This window comes from Trichosurus vulpecula, chromosome 2 (assembly GCF_011100635.1).
Source record: "Trichosurus vulpecula isolate mTriVul1 chromosome 2, mTriVul1.pri, whole genome shotgun sequence".
NCBI lineage: Eukaryota > Metazoa > Chordata > Mammalia > Diprotodontia > Phalangeridae > Trichosurus > Trichosurus vulpecula.
This window is the reverse complement of record NC_050574.1, coordinates 309,948,772-309,957,978: the sequence shown is the minus strand read 5'-3', so window position 1 is coordinate 309,957,978 and position 9,207 is coordinate 309,948,772. Positions and strand designations below refer to the sequence as shown.

At 37.1% G+C, this 9,207-nt stretch overlaps 2 pseudogenes; both read left to right on the top strand.

The window, feature by feature from the left end:
- The first annotated feature begins 1,715 nt into the window (after window positions 1-1,715).
- LOC118837080 lies at window positions 1,716-2,277 on the top strand (annotated as a pseudogene).
- Window positions 2,278-2,839: 562 nt separating this feature from the next.
- The window catches only part of LOC118837079, a 28,203-nt pseudogene continuing 21,835 nt past the window's right edge, over window positions 2,840-9,207 (top strand).

The window sequence follows — 9,207 nt, the reverse complement described above, 5'->3', positions numbered from 1 at the left end:
AGCATCCAGCATGCTAGATTGGATATGGAATATACAAAAGGATGGCATCTGGACAGGGCAGCAGAAAGTCAGAGAATTGTCGAGTTTGACTGGAATATAAAATGTTTGTAGGGATGTACTGATCACTAAAGCTAGAAAGTTTGGTTGGAACTGGATATGGAGGGTTTTAAATTCCAGACTAAAGAGTTGTATTACATACCCTAGGCAGAGGAATATCCTGAAAATTTTTGAGCAGGGCAGTCATAGAATTGGAGCTGTTGAAGCAGCCTGATAGTGTTGTGTAGTAATGATTTGATGGGGGAGAGGGGAGAGACGAGGAAGTCAATTTGAAGTCTAAGAAGTACTGAAGGGCTAATTTAGGATACTGGTAGCAGAAGTGGAAGAATGGATCAATGTAAGTAGAATAGAATTGTAAGAAATTGGGAACTGATTGGATCTTTATATGAGTCAGTCAATATTCATTTATTTATTTTTAAATTTATTTTTAGTTTTCAACTTTCATTTCCACAAGGTTTTGAATTACAAATTTTCTCCCCATCTCTACCATCTGCCCCAAGATGTCATGTATTCTGATTGCCCTTTTCCCCAGCCTGCCCTCCCTTCTATCACCCCACTCCCCCCTCCATTACCTTTCCCCTTACTTTCTTGTAGGGCAAGATATATTTCTATACCCCATTGACTGTATATCTTATTTCCCAGTTGCATACAAAAACAATTTTTTAACATTTGTTTTTAGAACTTTGAGTTCCAAATTCTCTCCCTTCTTCCCTCCCCACCCACCCTCCTTGAGAAGGCAAGCAACTAACATTTATTAAATGCCAACTATGTGTTAGGCAATGTGCATGAAGGAGGGAAATGGGTCAAAGATGATTTTATGGATTCTATTTTTGGAGAATAGTTATGTCATTTATAGAAATAAGGAAATGAAAAGAGGAAATTTTCAGGAATAGATGAAGAGCTCAGCTTTAGATCTATTGAGTTTGAGTTTTCATTGAAACATTAGTATAGATGTTCACCAGATAGTCAGAAATTTATAATTAAGACATACAAGTGTTTGAGACAAAAGATGAAGGCTTAACAGTTATCTTCATAGAATTTATCTTTATGGATTTGATAGTAATTGTGGGAACTTGTTAAAATAAAAGTATTTAGAAGGAACAAAAATAAAGCCAGAGATGGAGTCTATGCACACCCATATTCCCAGAGAACAAGAAGAAATAAGAAGAGCCAGGCAAGAAAAAGAGATAGGAGAGCATATCACAGGATCCCAGGCAGAAGAAAATTAAGAAAGACTTGGTGGTGCTACAGTGGGGATCTTGTAGAGTGGTGGTGGTGGTGGTAGACCTGGAAACAAATCAGATGCTATCTAAATGTGAAGGAGGCTGAATTAAAATCCCAGTACTGTTGCTAATTATATAATTTTGGAGAAGTCATCTTTTCTTTTTGGTCCTTAGTATTATATATCTGAATCAAAATGACATCATTTGACTAGATGACCTCTAAGGTTCATTATATCTCCCAATACCAAGTTAGAAACACTGTGTTTGGTGAAAGGAAGACATTGATGTCCCTGGAGAGAACAGTGTTAGTAAAGTGGTGGAACAAAAATTAAATACTTAGGGTGAGAGGAATGACTGAATAGTGAGAAAGTGGAAGAAGTAAGTATAAACTACTTAGAGCAGCAGCTCTGACCCAGGGGCTCTGACTTAGTAATCATGGGGCAATCTGGAGTGTACTGGGCAGGTACCATGGATTTGGCTGAAAAGGAACTGGTCATCACCATTCCCAATTTCAGCCTGGACAAGATGTACCTCATTGGGGGAGATCTGAGACCTTTTAATCCTTGTTTACCTGTGGAAGTACCTCTTTGGCTGAGAATGAACCAAAAACAAAGACAAATGTTGAGAGATTCCTCCTGAATGATGGATGTTGAAAAATTGTGGGAGATACAAGATCAAGAGAGAAAGGAGGAAACATTTACCCTAATGTCTAGTCCTTACTACATGGAACTTACCAAATGATTATTAAGTCATGTTTTGGATAGCATCCCTAAGGCAAATGAGATGTGGACCTTGACTAAGGATGTATGGGATATTTGAATAGCTAAATTCCAGGTATCTGAAGACAGTTTTGTCAAACAGCAGAAAGCCCATACCAAGCCGGAAAACCTCATCTTGATGGAGATCACCACTATGGGGAGCATTCCTCACACAAGCATTAAGTTATATACACAAACTCCACACAAACTTCCATCCTGCAGAGAGTGCTCAGTCTTAGGACTTTTAGAGGAAAATGTTGTAGCAAGAGAGACCCTCTTAAGTTTTGTAAGACTGAGGGTAGACAGTGAAAAGGAGGCTCATTTAGTACCTTGCCCACTTTTCAGGAATGAACTTTCTACAGTTGAGTTCTCAGAATGTCAGAAGCACATGTAGATGACAAAAGGCAGAGTATTACCCTTTCCTTTTCAGTAAGAGAAGCAAGTGTGAGACCGAATATTAATCATCAGGCCTCCCTCACTTTCAGAGGATGTCTTTGGAACCATGTCTATCTTGAGTACCCATATTGCAAAACAATTTCTTCTCCCTGGCAGATTCCTTCCCCCCACCCCTGTCCTGCTGAAATGAATGGTGGTATAGTGGTTAGATAATGTTGGTTCAAGGTTTTTGGATTTACCCTTTTCTTACCAGCAGGATATTTTTCTTTTTCATGCATATTTTTATAAGATACCAGTGACACAATAATGAAGGTGTGATCTAGAAATTAATTCTATCTACTTTTTTCATTTTCTATTGGCCTAACATCACCTTAACAAGTTTATTGTTAAGTTAGACTTAGAAAGATGGCACACTGTGACAGTCTTACTGGATTGTTACGGATGTTAGTGTGTCAGTATTTGCTCAGGCTCTTTCTAGTGAAACACAAAGACTGAATGAACCCCAGAAATGATGGAATATTTGTTTGTTTTTGCCCAGTATTACAGATAATAGTAAATAGTCAACTGGCTGTTGTGTCAAAATGGTTGAAAGAGCTAGACCAACCATTTCATTATTAGGCCATTTTTAAAGGCTAAACAAACACCTTGTTGGTTGTTTGCCAGTAAACTTGTAAAGTCTTCAAAATATATATATATAAACTACTTACTATCTTTTCTTCAAAATTCACCTCAAGTACCACCTACATGAACCTCTACCAGACTCCCTCTAGCTGGTAGTTCCTTCTTTTTCAAAACTACAAGGTACTCATTTAAATATATATATATATATATATATATATATATATTCTATCTATAATTATATATTCATATTTTGTCTCATCCATTAGAATGAAAACTCCTGGAGGGAAAGGACTATGTCACTTATTTCTATGAAACTGTAGTGATTAACACAGTGAATGAGCATTGTAGGTGCTTAAAGAGTGCTTATTGATTGATTTTGAGAAGTCTGACCATGGAAGTGAAGAAAGGAATAGATAGACTGAATGAGTAGGATCAAACTGTTTTTAAAATTATTTCTGCCTATCTATCCATCTATCATCTATCTATTTGTATGTTTATTTGTTCATTCTTTTGGATATGGGATTTTTGAACATGTTTGTAAGTAGAATGAAAAGAATGAATAGAGAGGGAGAAATCAGAAATCCACGGAAGTAGATCAATGTGGTTCCGAGAGGACAAAGGGGATATGATAAGATATATAACTACCAGATGTAGCCTTCATTAAGTAGATTACCTCTTTTTCAAAAATAGAAAATGAGGGGAAGATGTCAGTTTTGATTAGATGGGGGCAAAGAACAAGAATTTATTAAGGGCCTACTATATGCCAGACATTGTGAACTTTGCAAATACTATTTTATTTGATTCTCCCAACAACTTAAATCTATCTGCAATGTAGATGCTATTATTACCCCCATTTTGCAGTTGAGGAAATTGAGGTAGAGAGAGGTTAATTGATTTGCCCTGGGGCAAGCAGACTCAGCTCACCTCTTAGTTGGTGCTAAGGATCAGGGCATAGAGATGTTAGGAAGAGAAAGAATAATTGCTCACAAGCTGATTGACCAAAGGATGATAGAAGGGTTTTGGGAAGATATATATGGAATTTCTCTCTCAATACCCTGATATTGTTCTCTTCTGTATCTCTTTTCTCAAAATTGCTTGGTTTAGGACCTTTAGAATGAAAGATATTGTGTCAAGTAAATGATCCTGATAGAATTCAATGGAGAGATACACATTTTTTAGGGGCAGCTAGGGAGTCAGACCTTTGGAAATCAATCAATAGCACTTATTAAGTGCCTGCTGCGTATATAAACTGTGTTAATTACTACAGCTATATAGAAATAAGTGAAATAGTCCTTGTCCTCAAGGAGTTTACATTTTACTGGGTGAAAAAATGTGAATATACAATTATATGTGTATATATGTATATTATATATATGCACATACATATACTGTAGTTTTGCTAAGGAAGGGACAACTAACCAGAGGCAATCAGGAGAGGCTTTATGTAGAAGGTAGTACTTAAGGAGAATTTTGAAGAAAGACTAAGTAGCTGATGCTTTCTTTTACTTTTTCACTATTCATTCCTCTTCCCCTCAACTAAGCAGTGCAGTGGATTAAGTGCCAGGCCTAGTCAGGAAGACTTGAATTAAAATCATACCTCAGATACTTACTGTGAGGAAAATGGCAAGCTACCACAATATCTTTTGCCAAGAAAACCCCAAATAGGGTCACAAAGAGTGGGACGGGACTGAACAGCAATACATTTTTAATCTAAATACATTTATTTTTGTGATTACTCATGTGTATGTGTCCCTAAGGTCATTGTTATGGATTATATCCTCAGTTTATAAAAGTCATTTTCAAACATAGATCTCTATATGAGCTGGGAAATTTTGTGAAAGATCACCTTTAGTGTATACCTCTATATCTCTCCATTTATTAAGTAGGATTCAAGCAGCTAAGTCATCAATTGGCCACCTGCTTAAAAGTCCTGATTTTGCCTTCTGGAATTGATGGTATGTTTTAATCCAGAATCCCCTCCTGGAGCAGTATTTGTAATATTCTGGAAGAGAATGGGGCTGCCGAATTTCAAAAGATTGATGTACCTCATGGCTAGTATTTGGAATGAATGACTATTTTTAATGCTGTTGCAGAATTGATTGTATTAAGGTAATTAAGACCAAAAGATCCAGGTGAGACTTCTTGATGATGGGCAAGTAGAACTCCAGGGCTCTTGTGTTCCTGAGTGCCTATCCTTGAATGTTATTTCCTTAAGTTTCCATGTGTGCTTGTATAATGTAGTTTAATATGTTATCTCTTCTACATGTAGGTTATTTTTATGATTCCTGTCCTTAAAGAGTGCTCATCAATCATTCATCCAGTAAGCATTTATGAATTACCTTTTATGCACAAGACATAGTGTTTGGGGCTACAGAGACAAAGGAATGATATATTTCCTCAAGAAGCTTAGGTGTTATTGGGGGAAAGGTAATTTATCCAAGTAAATAAATGTGCGTGGCAAGTACAAAATAGTTTGGAAGCAGGATGGTGAGCATACTAATAGCTGTTGGGATCAGGATTGACACCTTAAAGGAGGGCCAAATTGAGCTACTCCTTAAGGGAGACTATTGAGGGGGAGGGGAAGAGTAAGTGGATTCTATGCATAGAGGATAAACTATGCAAAGATACTGCAATGGGAAATTCAGTGTTAGGTATTGAGGATTAAAAACAAGCTGGTTTGATTTGAATAGTGAATGAAGATTATGCAATAACAAAACAAAATACCCCCCCCCAAACAACAACTTTAAAGGATACATCAGAGTTAGAATATGAAGGGCTTTACACGGCAAACAGGGGAATCAATGTTTCGTCTACTGAAGTGGTATAGTGGATAGTGCTGGACATGGAGACAGGAAGATGAGTTCAAATTTGGACTCAAACCCTTGTGATCATGTGCAAGTCATGTGAACTCTCCTTCAGAATCCTCATCTATATAAGGGGTATAGAAATAGCACCTACCTCTCAGATATTTTGTGGGGACAAAAATAATATTTGTCAAATTCCATGTAAATATCAGCTATTATTATTATCCAAGAAGTAAGATGGACTCACTGGAACTTCTTGAGCAGGGGTGAGACCATTGCACTAGGGATACTAAGTCCCATGACCTCTATCTAACACAGGCGTACCCAAGGTAATTGTCAAGGGCTCTTGATGTTGAGGATGAAGCCGTCATTGGCCTGTTAGCACAGTCATCATCACCAACATCTGTAATATTTTTTATGTATAGGATCTCTGTTAGGATGTAGGAAAAACTAGTATATAAGTCTTCTCCTTTGACACATAAAACTTCCCAAAGGATGAATACAAGTACAGAAGGACACACACAAGGAAAATCACTCAGGAACAATAGATCTCTATAGTTCTACTTCTGTGACAAAGAGGTCTTGCCTGGCTCTCTAGTTCTTTTTTCTTTTGTGACATATAGTTCAACTGCAACAGTAAAATGACCTTGTCTTAGAATTCTGGCTCTCTCTGTTTTCATTTCAATCTGCAGGTAGCATTAGATTGAAAAAAGAAATTGGGAAATTGTGAGGATTATTGTTGTTTTCCTATTCCTCCTTCTCAATTATTCTGGCTGCCTAATTTGTGCATCGGTAGTTTGCTTTCTCAGATTCCTCCTTGCATTTCCTCCTTTGGAAAGGGAACATGGCCTGATGGGGAGGAGTAACATCAAACTGTTATTAATTGTTGACATATTAATGTAAATTTGTTAATGAGATTCATTCGCTCTACATCAGCTAGTTGAGATCATGACAACAAAGGAATGGTTATTTTTAATGGGTCAGAAGGATAGAAATGGGATCAATTGAAAATGTTGGATGCCATCTAATAAGAGCAGTTTTGAGTGGGGGCCTTAGACAGTATGGGAATATCTTGACAGCAATGAAGACCTTAAAAGGAAGTGAATGCTGAGATGTGGTAGGAGTCAAAAAGAAAGGTGGAAGTGTTTAAGACAAACTTCACCTTTACTATTTGGAGTTTACAATTCTCCCTCAGTTTGTAATAGTATACTGCAATTGTGTGACTTTCCATCCACGAGACCCTCTATTGAAACAATCTGTCTGGAAATCAATCTTATTAATTAGATGATGGCAACCCAGAGAGGTTGACATGGATTGACATAAAACAATGCTTGGCAGCTCAATACCGCCACTGGAAAATATGATTGATGGGTTTAATCTGAACTCTCTTCAGTCAGGACTCAACCGCATTAGGAGTCTGGTGCAACCTCTCATTTCTCATTAATTATAGTGGTGTCTCTTGACTTCTTCAGTAAGAGTCTCAGGCACTAAGAAATAAGCCAGATACCAGAGTTTCCATCTATCAATTTGCTAGGGGTTTGCAGGTTTTATTTTGTTTTGTGTGTTTTTTTTCCTTCTTTACATCCTTGTGAGTTCCAGTCTCTCACTAATGTCATGAATTTAGTGGATAATCTCCTGGGAGGAAATAGTGCAATGCCTAGCCAGGATAGATTGTTTAAAGCAAGCTTTCATAGAGAAATTGAGACTTTCAAACTCATCGTAAAGAATTTTTTTCCTTTAAGAATTTCATAGAATCTTGAGGACCTTAAAGGTCATCCAATCAATCTGTCATATAAAGGAATTATTCCTTCTATAGCATCATTGATTGGCTATTCAGTTTCTGATTAACCACCTCTAGTAATGGGAAGCAGCCTTTAGTCTATGAGGACACTACTCCTTTGTCTACTATTCTTAATTTTCAGTAAGTCTTTCCTAATATTTTGTAAAATCTACCTCTCAACTACTTTGATAGATTGCTACTAATTCTTCCCTTGAAGACAGATGCAACTGAATATTTAGACTGTGAGTTCTAGATTTTGTAGTAGGGAGATAGCATTCTCTCCCTGCCCAGTAAATGATTACAATGAAGTGAATGACAACAATGAGAGGTTGGGAGCATTTTGCTTTGTCTTTTGGAGAAAAGTAAATGGTAGGGTTCTCTGATAGAGAAAGCAAGATATCCAGATGATTAATTTTGAATAGATATGAAGATGTCAGTATAGAAATGGTTAATCCATAGCTGAATGGCTAAGAGGTGACTGAACTGCCCCTCTTTAAGAAACTGAAGGACCACTTAAGTGTTTCAATTTATTCTTTCCTCTTTGCTCCTCTGTCTTCCAGCAAAATACCTGCATTTTGCCTCCCTTTGTTTTTTATGGCTGTTTGTAATATCTAGTTTAATTCATATCTTTGACAGTATTTTACCTTGACACAAAATTTATGATAGATTTTAACCAATTTGTGGTATAGGTGTATGTTAATTCTAAGCCATGGAGATCCAATGGAAGACACCAGACACTCTCTGGAAATGCAGAGAATGGAAATTGATCAGGGGCTTAGAACTCTATCCTGATCATCAGAATCACATCATGTCCTGGTGGCTCCATAAGATACAGGAGAGAAGAAAATCAAGTCAATTCATTGAGTCTTTATTAAATATCTATTATGTGCAAGGCACTGTGCTAAGTACTGGAGAAAGCCACCTTATGATTTTTTGTTAATAACATTTGCTTATAATACTCAAAAAAAAACTTCAGAGGGAAAGACTCACACAAATGAGGACCAATTTGTCCCTTGACTAAAGCCTAGGTAGGAAGCCCATGGTTTTAGGAGTTAGTAGCAAACATTCAGGCAAATTTCTCATTTTGAAGCAAGAAGCAGGGGAAAAAGGATGCCTCTGAGGGAAGAAAAGTGTTTGATCTTTTAAGAATCATCCAGTCTCCCTTTTCTGTTGGGAAAAGTAAAACAAAATAAACAAAAGAGCAAACTCTTAGCCAAAATTTGCTGCAAGGTAATACCTGCTGCTTACAGTTAAAATATTTCTTTCCTTTCTGGGCATCTCCTCAGACTACTCTGTTCTAGTTTACTTCAAGCAAATTGTTCATTACACTTTCTTATGTGCTCCAGGTTATCAGTATTCCCTTAAAATCAGGATGTAGGACCAGTTAGGCCCCAAATTGTTAACTGATTCTACCCCTCAGAGCCTCTCAATGAAAGCAAGGGAACTCTAAATCAAGAGCTTGCATGAGCCAGCTGTAGCTGTCTAGACAAACTACCTAGCCTTTAGCATTTTGATATCTATATCTAGCCTTGCCCAAACACCTCTGGTATAAAATTTCCCTGTAGCCA